The 19,510-nt window shown below is 34.4% G+C and overlaps 1 long non-coding RNA gene across 3 annotated transcripts in view; it reads left to right on the top strand.

Moving 5' to 3' along the window:
- Positions 1–12,014, top strand: part of LOC108587339 — a 79,620-nt gene extending 67,606 nt beyond the window's left edge. For 2 of the 3 annotated variants that reach the window (XR_002523939.2, XR_002523938.2), the window contains 2 exons: positions 2,915–2,984; positions 4,913–6,776. This is a non-coding gene — a long non-coding RNA (uncharacterized LOC108587339). Of the gene's footprint in view, positions 1–2,914; positions 2,985–4,912; positions 6,777–7,698 lie in introns of those variants that run through there. The other variant, XR_004185905.1, reaches the window with a different exon arrangement.
- The last annotated feature ends 7,496 nt before the right edge of the window (positions 12,015–19,510 follow it).

Raw genomic sequence — 19,510 nt, 5'->3', positions numbered from 1 at the left:
TATATGTTTTTGAATTTTACATTCATAAGCATATATTCATAAACATATACAGTTTATAAATATGAAAAATATTAAAATAAAATTTAAAACTTTTGCTTGTTTAACATAAATCCAAACATTTTAGTGTAAAATAGCAAACAAACAAGAATTTATTGTATTTTCTCTATTAGACTTCATTAGAGTAAAAGTTTACAAAACAAATAAACTCAGGAGAATATATGCTCAATAAACTCCCGAAAAGTGGAAACCAGATGGAATGAGTGGTGATAGATGACACAGGTGAAGAAAATGTCATAAGGTGCTTTAAGTAGCTGTCTCACCTTGCAAAACTTTCTTTGAGAAAACAGCTCAGGTTAGAAATTGATAACATCAGGAATTATGGAAGACATGTAGCTAAAATAAAGTGCATTAATAGGCACCTCCAAATGAAACAAATGAAACAGTGAAACACACACACACACTCACACACTTATGGCATACTCACAAAGTAGACCATTATTCCCTCCCACTACTTTAGTGCTGCTGGGGAAAAAAAAAAAATCAGAGTTTTTGTTGTTATTGTTGTTTGTTTGTTTTTCCCAAAGTAATTAAACAATCTGTCTTGGTAGCCTGGGAAACACTAAGGAAAATTTGAAAGTTGATATACTAAAGCAAAATCTTCTACTTCCTGCAATTGTTTGATTCAAGAGCATGATGGTTGGTACTTTCTATGTCTCTCCTAAAATGAAATCTGGCAATAGATCTGCTGTACTGTGAGGTTCTATACACACTTCCTTGTTGTCACACCAGATATTTGAGAAATTAAAGAAAGAGAACAAGGCATAAAAAATGAAAAAAATCTAATGAAAATGGATAATTCAAGGGATAAATACATAAAAATAAAATAAAAAACAACAGCAAAATATTAACATTCAAATAAAGAGTCCCAGAAATATTCGAGAAGCTATTACATCCATAATATGAATCTGCTCAGTGTGGACTAAGAGAGAGAGAAGATAAGGAGGAGAGGAAGGGTTAAAAACTGACTGTTGGGACTATTCTCAGTACCTGGCTGACAAGGTCATTTGTAACCCAAACCTCAGTGTCATGCAATATACCCAGGTAACAAACTAACACATTTATATCCCTATGTCTAATATAAAAGTTGAAAATAATAATTCTGCACAATAGAAAACTATGTACCAAGATTCCTGTCCCAGTACGCTTTAATTCCCTACTTACAATTTCCAGGAAACCAAAGGCGTAAATGTACTGGCTTTTTTAGACACCCAGAGATGTGAGCATGTTCCCATATAGCCCTGCCAATTGCATCCTGACCCACAGCACCCCCTGCTATTTCAGTTCTAAACAAAGATTTATGTCAAAATTTAAAAATATGTATAATCATCTGTAAAAATGGTCTCAACTCCCAAATTTGAAGGTGACAATATTATACTTTTGATTTATTTCCCTTTTTTGATGCTAAATTTTTCAAATTTGATTGATTGATTGATTTTTAGACAGGATCTTACTCTGTCGCCCAGGTGGGAGTGCAGTGACACCATCACAGCTCACTGCAGCCTCAACCTCCCTGGTTTCAGGTGATCCTCCCACCTCAGCCTCCTGAGTAGCTGAGACTACAGGTGTGTGCCACCATCCCCAGCTAACTTTTGTATTTTTTTCTAGAGACTGGGTTTCACCATGTTGCCTAGGCTGGTCTCAAACTCCTGGGCTCAAACATCTGCCTGCCTTGGCCTACTAAAGTTCTAGAATTATAAGCATGAACCACTGCACCCAGCAATTTTTATTTTTATTTGTCAAATAATATAATTGGTTATATGTATAAGACACAATGAGATGTTTCAATATGTATCTACTTTGTGGAATGATTAAATGAAGCTAATTAGTATATTTGTCACCTCACATACATATGGGTTTTTGTGGTAAGAATATTTAAAACTTAATCTTTAAGCAATTTTGAAATATACCATCCATTTTTAATTATTGTCAGCATTCTGTGCAAAAGATCACTATAACTCAAATCATAAGACATTGCCTTACTTTGTGGATAAAAATCAAGGTCAAAAAATATGTTTACATATACAAACACACACACACACATACACATATTCATACTTGTATATTTATAATACAATCAGCATGAATTTAATGCAGATTCCAATCAGAAATGACTTAAACATTCTTATAATGTGTTACGCTGCCACAATTATAAAAATAGTATTTGCTCTCTCTCAAGTAATACAAAAATCTTGCATTCATATGTTAGACTGCCTACTATCCTCCTTTGCCCAAGAGGTACATGATACAAGCAAGCCAATTGTAGAACAGTATCCCTCTAGATGCAGTAATAGCTGCAAACATTTATGAATTTGACACAAGCCAAATTTGGCTAGATAGCAGTCTTTTATGGCAATTTTTCCAGTTGAAAGGACACACTCTTTTCCCTTGAATTGCGAGTTATGAGGATGAGTACATAGGGATGACTATACTTAAGTATAATTCATGAAGAACTAGAGAAAACAAGGCAAATAATCCATAAACAGAAAAGGCAAATAGAGAGTTTGAAAAAAACAAATTCAGATTCTAATCGTATCATTCAACACAGATGACGCTGGAACCTGCTTTAGGTATGTTTGTTTGTTTATAATTTATTCCAGAGATTAGAACTGAGTCATAGCGCTGCTTCAAGGTACATGGTGAAGTCTAAAGTAGGCAGGGATGCCTCTGGGGGTATATTTTGGAGTAGCAGAAGCAGTTCCTCATCTAGAGTAAGTGCAGCATCACAGACTCTGGGTTAATCCATCAGTTGCGGTCAGTGTTGATAAAGTCTGGGGAAATCCTCAGTGTTGAAAGCTGCAAGTGTCTGCAGTGATGAGGGCCATTATGATCCTCTTTTTTTGTTTTTCCTACACAGGAAAAGGCTACACTGAGGGGATCCATCCTGGTGCCACGCTGTACTCAACCAGGGGAATAAAGTTTCACAGGTAAAAAGTTTCTTAAATTTTTCTATGAGGGCATCTTTAGTTTTAGTTTTTATGCCACACAAACTTCTTGCATTGTTTTCCTTTTTGTGTGTGGGAGGGCTGTGAGCATTGGGAATTCCTAGTCTGAACATTCCTTATATTATTCTTTAAGAAGTTTCCTATAGATAGTATATAGTTAACGGTTTTGTTAAATGTGCATATATGTGATTATTGATATAACTTGACTTCTACCATTTTGATATTTATTTGTGGTTTGATATTCTATTATTTGTTCCCTAAGTTGCAATTCTTTCCTTCTTTTGTATCTTTTGTATATATCTTAAATCTTCTCTCTTGGGGGAGCACACTTTCAACATAATTTTTATAACGGTGGTTTAGGGAGATATAAACATCTCTAAGATTTTATAATCTTTTAGTTTTAATATTTTCTGACTGCTAACAAAATGTGGAAGTGTTTCAATCATTACATCCCCTTGCCCCATTCATATGTTATAATCACACAATACACTAATATTCTTTGAAAACTACAAATAATATGCAATACATTGTGTGATTATAACATATGTAATGAAGCAAATGTTTCCTATCTGCCCTTTGTAATTGATAGTTTTAAATAATCGAACTTCAATTTTACTGCTTTTTTCTTTATCTTTATTATGCTCTTGAGCCTATCCTTTATATATTTAATTCAAACATTTTTTATTTCTAAGATTTCCATTATTTTTATTGTTTCATTTTCTCCACTGAGAACTTACATCTTTTCATTTATTTCAACTATAGTTACTATGACCTCATGGAGAATAGTTATAATATCTACTTTAATGTCTTAACCTTATAAACCCAATATCTGGGTCATTTTGGATTGGTATCTGTTGTTTATATATATATATATATATATATATATATATATATATTTTTTTTTTTTTGAGGATTAATGTCGTTTCCCTCAGTGTTTGGATATTGACTAAATTTGGCTTTTACCAGCAAACTTTTGAATATTAAGTTTGTAGATTTGGCTACAAACTTAAAGACTATAGACTATTAAAATACTCTAAAGCAGAGGGCAGCAAGCTTTTTACGTACAGAACTGGATAGTAAATCTTTAAGACTTTCCACACCCTATGGTCCTGTGGCGACAAACTGACTCTGCCATTTTAGTGCAAAGACAGCCACAAATGATCTATTAATGAATATATGTCCTGTATACAATAAAATTTCATTTACATAAAAACAGGCAGTAAGATGGACTTGGCCCACGAGCTTTAGTTTGCCAAGACTTTGCTCTTAATAATGTTGATCTATTTGTTTTAGTAGATATTTACCCTAGGTTGGTCAAGACTACAAATTCTGTCTTGGCTCTGTGATCTGTATTCCCAACATCAGTACAGTTGTCAAATGGATTTTTGCTCTGCTTTCTTTGGGTCTCCTTTATGTACTGCTTTAGCTATTAGTCTGAATCTTGGGTGGTCGCTTAATCTCAGCCCAGCCTTTACATATTTTTTTGTGTCTTCTCAACACATGCTCACAACGTTGGCAATTTTTGTATCAGTTTAAACTGAAATTCAGTTTCCTACAAATTTGCTGTTCTACTTTTGGTCTGTCATGTTTATATGGAGCACAGAGGTAACACGTGAACTTGTACAGTTTCATATATTCATGAGAAGTAGGATATTTCAACCTCCAGCTCTCTTCTCTTCTCTCTAGGATTTCCTCTATACTTTCTGGCTGAAGATTTTTCCTGGTTTTGTTCTTTTTTTTTTTTTTTTTTGGCCTATAACAGGCTTTTCATTTTAAACTTTAGCTGTCTGGGCCAATACCACTGTGGCAAGATGCTCTGACTAGAGTCTATGAGTAGGTTAAATCTGCAAGAGAAAAGATTATGTGTTGCTTTACCAGGTTTTAGCTTGCTTCCAAAATCCATCTTTTAGTTTACTTTTTAGAGACCTTGTGAATTATCCTGTTGGGCTCATGTAATTGCAAGTGTCCTTAAAAGATGAAAGAAGGAGGCAGAAGCCAAGACTTGGAGAGATATTTGAAGATGGTCCACCGCTGACTTTGAAGATGGTGAAAGCAGATATGAGCCAAGGTCTTTAGAGGCTGGAAAAGGTCAGAAAATAGATTCTCTCCTAGAGCCCTCAAAAGGGACACCTCTGTCTGACACCTTTATTAGGCTCACCAAGATAGATTTTGGAATTCTGACCTCCAGAAGTGAAAGAGAATACATTTGTATTGTTTTGAAATGATTAAATGTAGGATAATTTGTTACAACATTATAGGAAACTGATATAATAACTTATCTATGACTACCAGAAATTGAAATATGATACATAATTTCTAAATAATTGTAAGAAAAAATAAATACAAAACAAACACAAAACAAAATGAAATTAAAATAACAAAAGAGAATGATAAAAATACCTGTTAATATTTATTTGTTTGTCTGCAGAGGATACACATAAAACATAATCTCACAGGTCAGTTAAAAATAAAGAGTTTTGAAACTCTATGCTAGGCAAACTATAAACCAAAAGGAAATTAGACATGGTAAACATTGTTAATGTTTACTTCCAACTTTCATATCCAAATCACTTTCTCACCAAGATGGCTTAATGGGACAATGCCAGATGATGACACATAAGTATAATTAGTGCCCTGGGAACAGTTTACTTTTCTGACAGAGGCATCTGTCAGTTTTCCTCCCCATTCTTTTTTTGCTGCAATATAGATGGCGTGGCAGAAACTTCAATACTCATTCTGTGTCTGATTCAAAACACTAGATGATATTAACAACTATTGCCCTCTCATTATTAAGCTGCTGAATTAGAATAAAAAATGTCTGCCTACTGATTTTTTTATATGAGGAAAATAAAGTTCTATGTTTTTAAGTCCCTACCATACATTCTTCTGTTCCTTGAAGCTAAACGCATTATTGATTTAATAGGAGGGCAGTAATTTTACTATCATTCAAGTGAAATTTAAAGTGAGCCATAGCATAGTAGATAAAGATAACTATGGCTTTGGAAAAAATAGAGTAACACCAACATACTATAAAAATACTGTAGTTATGTTCCTAAAATATTTTTTGAGATGCACACACACTCACACACACACACGCATATATATATACACATACATACACACCCATATGTATGAACATTTGGAATTCAAGGATAACGCAATGTCAAAGAGATGTACTGAAGTAGATTTTGAAATTCTAAAATGTATTTCCCAAGTGGACTAATATACTGATGTAATGTGCCATATTTATAAATTACAGAAAAAATGATATCATCATTTTTACCTACATGTACATAAAAAAATGCTATATTTCAAAACACAAATGTAACTTTAAAACTCTTCAAAACTCTTGCAGTAGGCTGAAATGTCCTTGATCATGTAATTGCTATGTACCATAAAACTACATTAAATATCATATTTAATGATCAAACATTTTACTTAAGATCAAGAAGATAGATGCTTGTTATTATAATAGATACTAGTTTTTAATTATAATATACTGTCAGTAGCACAAAAATCAAGCAGGCATGTATCACATTTCAATTTTAGCCTTCATATACGGCCAAAATTTTCTACTAACTTTAATTTGGCTTTAGCCTTTAGAAAACAAATTTGTCAAACGTGTATTTCAACATCACTTATGAATCCCCTGCACAGTTGTAAGAATGTACCTATTATTCTATTTTCATGAAAATTCTGAAATTAGTATTTATGCCTTGAAACCCAAGTTGTAGATGGAAAATCAGAAATAAATTGGTTATTTTGAAGGCCTTTGAAATGACTCCCAACATTGACTTCCTTGTATTCACTTGGGCTACAACTAGTCACTTGCTTCTAAAAAGTAATATATGGCAGAAGCAATGACTGTCTGCTCCAAAATTCGGTTCTAAAGCCGGAGATGTCCATCTTGCTCACACTCTTTCTTGCCCTCCTACCAGCTCTGACTCAACCAGCTGCCATGTTGTGAACTTCCCTAAGGAAAGAAACACATGGCCAGAAACTGAGGGTTACCTTCAGCCAGTAGCAAGCAAGGTGCTATGTTCTGAGTGTTTGTGACTCCCCGAGTACCTATGTTGAATTTTCATCACCAAGGTTATTGTATCAAAAGACACAGGTCTTTGGGAGATGATAAGGTCATAATGTCTCTGCCTTTCTAAATGGGATTACTGCCCTTACAAAAGAAGTTCCAGAGAGCGGTCTTGCCTCTTTTACCATGTGAGGACCCAATGAGAAGGTGCCACTTATGAATGAGAGAGTGGGCGCTCACCAGACACTGAATCTGCTGGCACATTGATCACAGACTTCCCAAAATCTAGAACTAAAAGAAAGAAATTTCTGTTGTTTGTCAGCCACCCAGTTTATGGCAGTTTGTCATATCAGTCCCAAAGGACTAAGACACAAGCAATCAAAACCCAGGAAATGAAAACAATCTGTGAGGAAGAGACTCTAACCAATAAGAGTGGGTGTGGAAGTGATTCTTCCCCAGTTGAATGTCCAGGTAACTACAACCTAGGGGACACCTTGATTGCAGCCTGTGAAATACTCTGAAGCAAAGAACCCAGATAAGCAATGCCTTTGCTATAAAACTGAGATGACTTGGCTATAAAACTAAGATTATAAATGTTGTTTTAAGGCACTAATTTTTGACATAATTTGTTATGCAGCAATAGACGACTGTGACACTTCTCTCTTTCAGAGCAGAGTATAATGGAACAAGACATCCTGTGTCCTGCTAACATTGTGAGGTGTGAATTCACTCTTGGTCATTATTTTATGGGTAAAAATTGAACATGAAATCCCTTTAGGCAAAACCCTGGCTTACATTATATTTTCTGTGTTTTAATTAAAATATTGTTACGACTGTATTGAAACTGTGAAAGACGGTAGTTATAGTGATATACAATACTGTTTTAGAAGTTTTCTTTTTTATTTTTTTCTAGCAAATTGTCAACATTTTCCAATCACTTAAGGTTGTATAGAGGATTTTTCAAAGCTGTGTTTTATGGACCCACCACGTTCTGTACTTATGTGTCACGTATTTATAAAAACTAAATTCATTTAATATTTAAAATATTAATATATAGACATGTTAAATATTTTGCATTAATAAATAATGTGAGAAAAAAGCAAATAGACAAAACCTCATATCCTTTTAATGACACTAATACATATTTTAGGTGGCAGCAAGGTATGAAAATAGACTGAGCAGCATGATGATTTAATGAGCACTGGGAATATGTGAAAAGATTACAAGTAAACTAATGAAGTGAAAATGATGTGAGTCTGTCTATTTTGCTTATTCTATGTAATATTTTATATGGCAAATAAGAGAAAGATTTATTACTTTGTGAAAGTTTTGACAAAGATATAACAAAAAAGAGAAAGGGGATTTTGAAGAGTTTAGATTCATTTTTAACACATCATTAAATAAACTGGCAAAAATATGTAGGAACATCTGTACTGATGGTACAAAAGCCAAAATGAGAACACAGGATTCGTTCCAAAGTGCAAATTAGGAATCAAGGTATATTTCCTGGAAAAGGGCTAGGTCATAAGAAAATGCTCACATCTTTCTAAACAGTTTTACAGAGTATCAAATATATGAAACTATGGTTTTATGAATATGAACCTTTCAGTTATTTTTAAATGAATATTGTAAACTACTGAATTTTCCAAATCCATTAGTTTATTCAAATCGAGTGATGTGCACAATATCTAGGACACAAAGTATTGTCTTTTTCAAAAATGATTAAGAAATTCAATTTGTTAAATAGTTCTCAAATATAAGATGATAGAATGCAAATTATGTTTTTCTTAAATAAAATCGATAAGCTTAATATGAAAATATTTGATATCAATGTTAAATATATATTGATATATGTTTGACTTTAAAATAACAGTGATAAAATTAGGCTTAAGAGTTAGACATTGAAAAATAATGGATTTATATTTTTTGATGGTATTTTAGATATAAAATGAACATTTCTATATCTCTAGATAGCATTCTTATATAATTTTGTATATGTTTGTACAATAATTAATATATTCAAGATAATATAAAATTCAGGAAGCAGGAAAATGAAATATACAGATAGGCATTATCACTAACTCATTCTTCTGACTTTACCTAGATGTAAAAACTATTTTGAATTTAATGTTTACTATTTCATTGTTTTTTTGGGAAGAACATTTCCATACATTTATGTTTTCATGAAAACTATTATTTATACTTGTTTTTGAATGTTATAGAAATGATACTACATTTTCTTTTATTCTCAACATCATATTTTCAAGATTCATTTTGTTGGTAAGCGTAGTTTTGTTCCATTCATTTTTATTACATTTTTGTTATATTTTATATGTGTAATATAATTTCTGATTTTCTTATTAATGTATCTACAGAATGTTTTCAATTTTTGTATTATAAATAATGTTGTTATGAATAGTCTTCTGCCCTGCCTGTCACCTGATGTATATATGTGTGTATGTGTGTATGTACATATATGTAACATATATAATACATATATATGTATCATTATGTAACTAAGATTGAAATTGCGTGGTCATAGGTTGTATACATGATCCGTTTTATCAAACAAGTTCAAATTATTTCCCAAGGTGGTTGTACCAATTACACTTGCATTAGTTGTGCTTGAGGATGCTATTTTTCCACCTCTTTACCTGTACTTTGGTTGAGGCCTATCTAGAGGTTGTAGAAAATGTCATCTCATTGTAGCTCAATTTCCATTTACCAGATTATTAAGAAAGTATAGCATATCTTCATAGGTTGATTTGTCATTTGAATTTCCTCTTCTATGAAGTGCTTGTTTATATCTATTGCCCTTTGTGTAGCTTATCTTTAGTACACATTTTAAAACAATTATCAAATCTTATCAAAACAACTTGTCTTCCCCTTAAAGCTGAACAGTTTTAAATTGAGAAAAGCTATAACCTTGAAAAATTGTTTTCTTAAAATATTTTTCTTTTAGCTTAACTGAAAATAAGTTTATTCACATAATGAGGTGAGATTTCAAGGCAAAAAACATAGCATTTCTCACTTACATTTTTTGAGGAATAATATTTTATATATTGTGTCACAAAAACAAAATATAACATATGAAAACATTTTAAAAATTATAAAGTTATAGTAAAATGTAAGTCTTGTTATTGTTAATTTATCAAACTTGAACTTATAGATGATTGCCTGTGGACAGTTGTGCTTTGAAAGCAAAATGTACACTATTGTATTGCCAGCAGAAGTCTCACAATTAGGAAGCATCTATTAAATCCATTTCCAAGTCAGTTCTTGCAGTACTGGCAGTTTACTTCCACAGTGGTAGAAGTGTCTTATACTGCAGGCAGCATTTGGTTGCCTTGAAAAGAATTGTACTCTGGAGTCAGCATCTGTTTCAGGGGCTTGGTGCAAAACTTCGAGTATAATCCTAGATAGAATATTAAATCAAAATAGTTCTGAGACTCCTACTATTGAGAAACATCGTTATAATATACACTAAGTAAGCATTCATAATGCCATCATAAAGTCTCATGGGTAAATGTCTAGAAAACAATCCTTATTGCAGCAATGTTTACCCAGGATTTTGTCTCTTTCGGATGTGATTTGCAGCCCCAAATACACTTTAAATCAGTGATTTAGTCTCTAGAAGAATCCAGGTAATAAATGAGTTAGGTCATTAGTGAGATGTGTTATCAGTGATTCACACCTCATGTGTATAGCGTGCTTTGGAGAACTCCTAATTGCAATGCTGGGAATCTTGCTCTCCAAACACAACTATGCAAGATCATTGTGATTCAGAGTACTGACCTGCTTTGGCATAAGGTATATTCGTGTAGTACAAATCATCTATATTTACAAAATATATCAATTCTCCTCTGGAAACTACCTCTCTCACATTTCCTCAATAATAAATTTATCATTGTGAAGCCACTTTCTTCTTGGGAGGCATAGCTATTTAATGTGACGTTAGGAATTTACCCTCAAGACAGCTACATTGAGAATGTGATGAGAGAAAAAAATATTCAGCTTTTTCAATGCAGAAAGCCTTATTTGAAAGAAACCTTGCATCCATGGAACACAGGGAACACTGCCCTGTAGGTGGTTTTATATCATTGTAATAAAGAAATTTGAGACTCGGAGATATGAACAGATGATAAGGATGGTGCCATCATTGCTTGGGAAGAAGTTATTTCCTAATTTCTTTTTTCCACTCACCTGATAAACAATATAGTATGTTTTTTCTTTCTCTGATCGTAGGTGCATTTCAGTTGCCCATCAGTGTTCTTGCAGTAAAAATTAGTATTATATAGTGATATACGTAACTATGTAACAGTAAATTACATTATAAGTCTTAATTTTTAATCTTAATTAAATAAAATCACCCTTACAATTAGATATTCATATCACCATTTCGGAGATACTTAGAGGTCTTTTTGAAGGGAAGGTGTAAGATTTTTCATGTCATTTTTAATGCTATCAAAAATTAGATTAATTATAAACCATTTTAGTTGTAGCTAAAAACTAGTTATACTGTGCCAAAGAATAGGGGATTAAAACTGCTGTTGTCACTTGCATTATCTATCAAATTGAGAAAGAATAACAGAGAGAAAAACATTATATTTGCTTGGGAATTTAACTGCAAATTGAGAATTTCTATGGCAAAAAGGAGTGACAATTCCTTTTTCTGGGGAGAAATTGGTAATGGTTCTTTGGTAATTGGTAATTCTTCTGGGGAGAAATTGGTAATGGTTATACAATTTCTTTTAGGGGGTGATGAAAATGTTCAAAAACTGATTATGTGATGGTTGTAGAATTCTGTGAATGTACTAAAACCCACAAAATTTTGCACTTTAAAAGAACAAAATTGAATGATATGTAAGTTACCTTTTTCTCTTTCCAACAGTGGAAATAATAGCGGCACCAACTTATGGAAAAAAAAAAAAAAAAACCGGCCGGGCACAGTGACTCACGCCTGTAATCCCAATTTAGGAGGCCGAGGCAGGTGGCTCACGAGGTCAGGAGATTGAGACCACCATCCTGTCTAACATGCTAACTCGGATGTGGTGCCGGGCACCTGTAGTCCCAACTACTTGGGAGCCTGAGGCAGGAGAATGGGCGTGAACCGGGGAGGCGGAGCTTGCAGTGAGCCGAGATCCGGTCACTGCACTCCAGCCTGGGCCACAGAGCCAGACTCTGTCTCAAAAAAAAAAAAAAAAAAAAAAAAAAAAAAACCAGCAATTTCTCTTTAACATAATAATTTATTTCTTTCTTGATATTATACAATCTGGAGAAAAAGAAATACTGTCATAAAAGTTAATAGTATCTAGTAAAAATACAGCCTCATGAGAAGAAATATTATTTGCAAATATTAGAATACTTTTACATAAATGCATGCTTTAACCCTTTAAATGATACAAAATGCTTAGATCATAATGATTTAAAAATATTTCTAAATAAGTAATCACTTTCTTACCAAATGCCATTGATATTTCTATAAGAAAATTATTCAAATCTCAAGTGCTAAATTAATTGCCCAAAGACATAACACTTTCACATAACAGAATATAGAATAAAAAGAAGGGAAATTAATGCTATAACTAATATGTTATTAAGGCCATTAATATGAATTATTATATTTTTCTGAAAAAGCAAGCAGTGTGGCAAATTTTGGAATAAAATAGAATTAAATAATTATAATTAATTTATAAACCTTCCTTCACATATGCATTAATATAAAATGACTTCAAATATTATACAATCTCCCATTTTACCTTGAGGGATATTTTCAAAAAAGTAAATTTTTGTCAAATTAAATGTATTACATTTAGAGTTGTAGATTATATCATGAAGGACCTATTTATAATATCTGAAATATGTGTTTGGATATATAACATTAAATCAACATTTATTTGGGGTATTGTTCTAAAAAATCATAAAATATATAATATATAAATTTTTAAGTAAACAGTTTCTATGTAATATACTATTATAAAAGGAATTATAAATAGAAGTAGTATATTATAATTCTGTATGAAAAAAAGTGTACTTTAGGATAAAGAAAAACTGAATCTGACTGAGTCTTGTCATGCACGTCCATGTGAAGAGACCACCAAACACGCTTTGAGCAATAAAGCTTTTCAATCACCTGGGTGCGGGCGGGCTGAGTCCGAAAAGAGAGTCAGTGAGGGGAGATAAGGGTGGGGCCATTTTATAGCACTTGGGTAGGTAAAGGAAAATTACAGTGAAAAGGGCTTTGTTCTCTGGCAGGCAGGAGTGGGAGTCACAAGGTGCTCGGTGGGGGAGTTTTTTGAGCCAGGATGAGCCAGGAAAAGGACTTTCACAAGGTAATGTCATCACTTAAGGCAAGGACCGGCCATTTTCACTTCTTTTGTGGTGGAATGTCATCAGTTAAGGCGGGGCAGGGCATTTGCACTTCTTTTGTGATCCTTCAGTTACTTCAGGCCATCTGGGCGTATACATGCAAGTCACAGGGGCTCAGAGGCCTGACAAGTCTTACATACATTTCTAATCTACTCTATTGTTGAGGGGCCTATTCATTCTGAAAGAATCAGCTTGCCCATATATGCGTCTGTACATTGATCACACTCTACTCCCGGTGAAGGATATTCCTCCACCCTATATCCATCTGTCATGTTTCTACTTAAGACTGAATCAATATTCTTCAAAAACTCAAGTACTCTTGGCTGGCTTATGCAATAAAAAAATACCACTAATATTCTAGCTAATACTGAAGGGTGGCGTGATGAATTTATACAGTCACTGAGAGCAGGGAAACCAGGAAAATGGTTTAATGTTTCACTGAAGCTCCACCTCAAGGATTGTGACATTACTAGAAGATTACATACATGATCAGAAATGCAAGATCAAGAATGATGGGAAAAATAATTAAAGAAGGTGGTCTTTAATGAGCAGAAGTTCTGAATGAATGGGGCTAAAACGTGTAAGTGATCTAAAAATAGCATGTCAAAGTGCAACAGATTGTCCTTCTATTGGCCACAGATAACAATTGAAATACTTGTATTATAAGACTATTCTCATTTCTTTAAATGATTTGCCTACTACATTTGAGAGGAGCCGGGCACATTCCTCAGCCCCGGGCTCAAAACAAACAAGCCCAGTACAAACACATCCCATCCTCCCATCCCACCACATATCGCCAAATATCTCTCAAACTTCCTGAGCCCAGTACAAACACATCCCATCCTCCCATCCCACCACATATCTCTCAAACTTCCTGAGCCCAGTACAAACACCACCTGGAAGGTCTCCGATAAGGAGACAGCCGTTCAAGGTTTTACTGAAAGCGCGGGAACCGAAAGAATTCCTTTGTTCCCCTGTAACTTTCGGGCTACAAAAAAGCAAGCACTCGCATTGTTCGGGCCCCTCTTGTATGCTGTGTAATGGAGGGACCAGGTTCGAACTTGTCATAAAGATCCTTGCCACTTGGCTTTGACTCTGGACTCTGGTGGTCTTCTTTGGGGAATAGAGGGTCTGGGCATAACACATTCAGCCTATCTTCTGTTTTATTCAATTTTCTCATATTGCTTTCCACATTTTCTGGAGATACCAACGCTTCTAAGACATGATCTTAAGCCATTGATGAATTATATATGTACACATATACATTTTTTTTTGACAACTTCTAGGTTGGCTTACTCATTTAATATTTCTACCCTGCCTATTTTAAAAGATGCATCATCATAACTTTGATTCATTTGCCATTATCTTTTGAGTTTACGAAGGCAGTATATACCTGTGGTGCTAGAAATAGTCAATCAGTCTCCAGAAGTGGGTATGAAGACATGAAAGATCATGCACACTTGCCAAGACCAGCTCGGTCAGGGAGACCCTAACCCAATGGCACTAGAGGAATTAAAGACACACACACAGAAATACAGAGGTGTGAAGTGGGGAATCAGGGGTCTCACAGCCTTCAGAGCTGAGAGCCCCAAACAGAGATTTACCCACATATTTATTAACAGCAAACCAGTCATTAGCATTGTTTCTGTAGATATTAAATTAACTAAAAGTATCCCTCATGGGAAATGAAGGGATGGGCTGAATTAATTGCAGCAGGAACACGCCCTTAAGACACAGATCGTTCATGCTAATTGTTTGTGATTTAAGAATGCCTTTAAGCGGTTTTCCTGCCCTGGGCGGGCCAGGTGTTCCTTGCCCTCATTCCTGTAAACCCACAACCTTCCAGCTTGGGTGTTAGGGCCATTATGGACATATCACAGTGCTGCAGAGATTTTATTTATGGCCAGTTTTGGGGCCAGTTTATGGCCATATTTTGGGGGGCTTGCTCCCAACACACACTAAATGACCAGTTTAGTCAGTGATACAATTGCCTGTCTAAGTATAGAGACAGAATCTCAGAAAATAATTATTAGGTTCTTCAAGTCTCCATCATTGCTCCTACAAATATTGTCATTTGGAAATTAATTCTTTAGAAAGGCTTGTGACCAGATCAACTATCATTAAATACAACATTAATTCCTCATAAGATATAAAGAGATACCAAAAATGAGATTTTTAAAAAATTAACTATTTTTAAAATGTAAAGTTATTATGACTAAAATAAAACTCACTTGTTAGAATAAGTTTATATGATCATAATTAAAAGTCTAGTGTTTTAACCTAAATGCCAATAAAATAAATAAGTTAATATTTATGTGTGTGGATATACAGATGGAATTTGAAAAAAAAAGTAATGTAAAATGTTAAAAAAAGTCAGAATTATAACTAGATATTTAGTCAGTTGTTAGAACAGTTGACCACTGACTAATAAAATATGCTGTTTATTTAATTTGGATATCTTATCACTGTAAAACATATTGCAAAGTTGGAACATATCATAAATTGGGTTACTTTTCTAAACAATCTCCCATTCCTCTCTGGGTAGTAACCACCAAATTTATGGCATTGGCATTTAGATTCAAATAGTAATGTAGTGAGAATAGTTTCTTTTTATCTTATTCTTTAATGTGCTAGCCTCTTATGAGGAATTTAAGATTATGTTTTTGTTTCTAGACACAGCCTGATTTATCCTTTAAAAATAAGCACAATTTCTTATTTTGACAGGAAGTAAGCACATGCTTTATCAAAGCCAAGAATCCTGTCACACTCTTTTCCACAAATTTGTGTTGGTACACAGATAATATGGATCATTAATATATGTCAAATAGAGATTGCCTTTTAATTATTGATACTAAAAGATTTATTTTTAAGAGCAATTTCAATGTTAAGGATCACCAAACACAAAAACCACTAGATGAGTTAAAGATAAATTTCTCCCCAAGCTGATGATTCATATATCTCATCACAAAATAAGGCATTTATTTTTAAATGCAGTAGACATGGTTTCGTGATTAAGGTTAATGACACAGCTTATTGCTATTCAAATCTCACTGAGGCAATTTCAGGAGCAAGGTGCTAGTGAGAAGCAGCTACCGGTATTTAATAGAGCACCACAACGAAACATTACAAACTACAGTGTGCTGCTCATATAGGACTTCTGATTCGCCTTAAAGGAGCCAGGGCCTTCAGCCTTTTACATGGCATAAACATACATAATCTCAGAGGAAAAAAAAGAAAAAAACTGAAAAAATAACAGCCTGAACAAATGAGAAAATATATGATGAAAAAAGCAGCTGGATCTCACTTTCTTTTCTACTCAAAAGAAAATTTGAACCTCAGGAAAATATCTCAGGAAATCATTGCAATGATGCATGTCTAATGGTTAGGAAACATAGAGTATAGCTATTGCAAAAAGCAATTGACCTTTGTGTTCACAAAAAGGAATTGGACCTACAACTGCCTACATGCTGGTGTATAATAAAGGGATTTTACATGGAAATTTGCTCAGGCTTAAATTTTCTTACCATATTCTATGCAAAGTTGAAAATAGAAATCAAACTGTAGACAAGAAGTTAAATGTAAAGAAAATTCAGTCCGCAATATACTTAGTCTCCAAGAGATTACCCTGTGTCAAAATAGTGGGCAGAGCAGACTTCACTAGTTTCAGAAAAATAAATGTCTCCATTCTATTGTCTTTTTCACTTGTCACATACAAGGTGACTATAACTATGGCAAAGAGAAGAGAGATATGCTTCTCACACTGCTATAAAACTTAGTTGAAATTGGTAGAGGCATTGGGATCCACATTCACTTTTCAAGTGGCCAGAAACGCAGCTCTGGCTGAGAGTGAGGTGACGTGACTCAGTTTTGTGAGGTCCCAGACTCTAAGGGTCTGTGTCTATTAAAATCTTTCTGCTTAAAATTTTTTAATAATATGCATTACTCTTTAACATAGCAAAAGTTACCAAGACCCCCAACATAAGACCTTTACCTATCTTGCAGCCTCAATACTTTCATTACTCCCTGCTCTTCAGCTATATAGGATATTTGATGCATTGCAAATAGATTACGTTGTGGTTCAAGTTCTTTAATTTCCCCAAAACAGTCTGCAAACTTTTGAGTGACCAAAGTTATCAAAATAACATGTACGTATTAAATCTCACCTTAAACATCAAGCCCTCATTTTGTGAACTCCAGAAAGACATTGTTAATTGCACTTTATACACACTTTTATAGCATACTGTATTTTCCTATTCATTACATCAAAATTCTTGTAATTTTATTTACTCTGTTTTCCCTGTTTTACAAGGCTCCATGAGGGCAGGGGAAAACATCTATTTTGGTTACTACTGTATACCCCCATCACACTGCACAATACTGGATTTAATTGAATTTGATCAGTTCCATGAGGTTGTAAGCTAGTGTTACAGACACACAAGCTGTTCTTTATCTTCCAGTGCCCAGTGTGTCTGAGTCTCTACCTAAGTTCCTCTTCAATTTTCAGTTTCCTTGGTCAGTCCACCTAAATTTTCTGAATTATTCTCAGTGTCTTTATTTCCTTAGCTATATAACAACTCTGTGGTGGACGAGAGGTTGGGATGCAGAGGGCAGAGAATATAGTTTTCAAAGTTATATCTTTATATGATTTATGGAAATATGTATGCTGAAAGAAAATTAATAAATGACAGTAAGATTTTCAGGTAATCTGTAAAAACATATCTACCCTACAATGTAATTATACTGGTAAGGGCACCCACTTTGAAATTTTAAAATTTATTTGCCAAGTGGACTAATCTATATCATATAAATCTTGTCATAATTTATAGAAATTTATCTCACCAAAGAGTACACTTTATGTTTCAAAGACTAAAATACTTCTGAAATTTTGGAAACCAACTCTGTAAGACTGAGTCATATAAAATGCCAAACAACAGTGGATTGACAAGACAGAAGGCTATTCCTGTCACATAAAGTAAGTTTTGAGGTAACCAATTTAGCTTCACAAAAATTCTAAGCTTTTTAGGCCAGGTGTGGCGGCTCATGCCTATAATCTCAGCACTTTGGGAGGCTGAGATGGGAGGATTGCTTGATCACAGGCGTTCGAGACTAGCCTAGGCAACATGGTCAAACCTTGTCTCTACTAAAAATACAAAAATTAGCTGGATGTGTTAGAACACGCCTGTAATCTCAGCTTCTCCGGAGGCTGAGGCATAAGAATCACTTGAACCTGGGAGACAGAGGTTGCAGCAAGCAGAGATGGTACCACTGCACTCCAGCCTTCCAGCTGGGTGGCGGAGTAAGACTCTGTCTTAAAAAAACACAGAAAATTTGAAGCTCTTTAAAACTGTATGCATTATGTTTTCCCTTCATTCTAAGCATGCAGTTTTTACCTCATGATTAAAGATAGCTAATCCAGCTTCAATCATCACAACTGCTGTCATTGTTAATACTGAATGCCAACTAGATTGAATTGAAGAATGCAAAGTATTGATCCTGGGTGTGTTGGTGAGGGTGTTGCCAAAGGAAATTAATGTTTGACTCAGTAGCCTGAGAAAGGCAGACCCACCCTTAATCTGTGTGGGCACCATCTAATCAGCTGCCAGCATGGCTAGAATATAAAGCAGGAAGAAAAACATGAAAAAACTAGAATGGCCTAGCCTCCCAGCCTATATCTTATTCCCGTGTTGGATGTTTCCTGCCCTCTAACAGGGGACTCCAAGTTCTTCAGTTTTGGGACTTGGACTGGCTCTCCTTGCTCCTCAAGAACTGATAGGATATACAGATATATATAAAAATAACTGATTGGAGATATATATATATCACCACAGACACTTAACATCAGCCACAAAAGCAACCTGTTGGAAGACTGCACCCTGCAAGGCCATAGGAGTGGAGCTGTTGAAGACCACGGGAACCCATCTACTGCATCAGTATGACTTGGATGTGAGACACGGGGTCAAAGGAGATAATTTTGAAATGTTAAGATTGGACTGCCTGATGGATTTCACACTTGCATGCACCCTGTAGTCCCTTTGTTTTGTCTAATTTCTCCCATTGGGAGCGGCTGCATTTACCCAATATGTGGACCTCCATTGTATCTCGGAAGTAACTA

This window comes from Papio anubis, chromosome 8, assembly GCF_008728515.1.
Source record: "Papio anubis isolate 15944 chromosome 8, Panubis1.0, whole genome shotgun sequence".
Classification (NCBI taxonomy): Eukaryota; Metazoa; Chordata; class Mammalia; order Primates; family Cercopithecidae; genus Papio; species Papio anubis.
Note: the sequence above shows the minus strand (reverse complement) of the source record. Positions and strands in the feature narration are given on the sequence as shown.